The sequence below is a fragment of the Urocitellus parryii genome, chromosome 1 (assembly GCF_045843805.1).
Source record: "Urocitellus parryii isolate mUroPar1 chromosome 1, mUroPar1.hap1, whole genome shotgun sequence".
NCBI lineage: Eukaryota > Metazoa > Chordata > Mammalia > Rodentia > Sciuridae > Urocitellus > Urocitellus parryii.
In genome coordinates this window covers 122,414,567-122,415,954 of record NC_135531.1, presented here as the reverse complement: position 1 = coordinate 122,415,954, position 1,388 = coordinate 122,414,567, and the positions used below count along the sequence as shown (strand labels likewise).

The 1,388-nt window shown below is 50.4% G+C and overlaps 1 pseudogene; it reads right to left on the bottom strand.

The window, feature by feature from the left end:
• Nucleotides 1-210: 210 nt before the first annotated feature.
• LOC113176534 (histone H1.0-like) lies at nucleotides 211-777 on the bottom strand (annotated as a pseudogene).
• Between the last annotated feature and the right edge of the window lie 611 nt (nucleotides 778-1,388).

The following is a 1,388-nucleotide window of genomic DNA, read 5'->3' as shown; positions in this document are numbered from 1 at the left end:
TCATTACCCAGATGAGATCTGTGGTTGCTGTCCTTGCCCAACTCTTTAAGAAAAAGAGAATTATTCCACAATTTCTGAGGAATCCAAATTCTGCCTCTTATCAAGTCAGAATAAAATGGGGCAAAGGGTTGCAGATGAGGATCAAGAGAGAAGAAAGGAGAAAAGCATTTCTAGAAAACAGAGAGGAAGGAGTGTCCCTAAGAAAAGCCTTCACTGTCCCTTCTTCTTGCAGGCCCTCTTGGCAGTGGACTTGGCTTTGGGCTTCACTAGTTTGGCCTTCTTGGGCTTGGACGCCTTGATAATCTTGAGTTTTCTGGTTTTGGGGGGCATGACAGCCAGCTTCTTCTTGACTGGGGCGGGGGCTTTGGGCTTCTTGCTTCAGGCTTTGGTGGCAGTCTTCTTGGGCTCCATGCCTTCTTTGGTGTGGCCTTCTTCTTGACTTCCTTCTTGGTCTTTTTGAAGGCCACTGACCTGTTGGGCTTGTTGCTTTGGGCCAGACAGAAGGACCCTAAGGCCCCTACCCCTTTGGTTTGCTTGAGGACACTGGTGGTCACCAGGAACTTGGTGGACAACTTGATCTGGGTTGGCGTTCTCACCCACCTTGTGGTGAGTCTTGATATACTTCTGGATGGATTGAAGGGAGGAGTCAGCATGGTTCTCCTCAGCCTGGACGGCAGCCATGATCACGTTTGAGTCCTCGGGGTGGTCTGTGGACTTCTTAGAGACCTTGGCTCACGTGGGTTTGTCCACAGGAGAGGATGTGGAGTTCTTGGTCATGGTGGCCTGACTGGTCCTACTGTTGAAGGCACCTTCCAAAGGTGTTCCCACAGTCAAGAAGGCCAAGAAGCTGGCTGTCACACCCCAAAAAACCAAAACACCCAAGATTGTCAAAACCAAGAGCTCGTCAAGGTGTCCAAGCCCAAGAAGGCCAAACCCGTGAAGCACAAAGCCAAGTCCATTGCAAAGAGGGCCAGCAAGAAGAAGTGGTGATGAAGCCTTTTCTTATGGACACTCCTTCCTCTCTATTTTCTGTAAATACATTTCTCCTTTCTCCTCGCTTATTAGCCCTTATTAGAGGTTGAGCAAAACCTGACTCAAGATCCACCCTCAGGCACATGACCAGCAGGCCAGTCCAGAGTACAGCTGTCAGAGATGCATGCGAGGGGTTGCTGCCTCTCCTGCTGGGCACGGGTTGTGGGAGGGCTAGCCAGGCCAGCTCTCCATGGTGGCCTGGCTGCAATGTGTGCGCTCGGCTCTGGCACCTGTCTCAGGCTCAGGCTCCTGTTCTGACTCTGGCTCTCACCTTCTACCTCCCTTTTCACAGTTCTGCATCTTCACTGTGTTTTTTTGAGGGCATGAAAATTTTGAAAATCTATTCCTAGCAAATT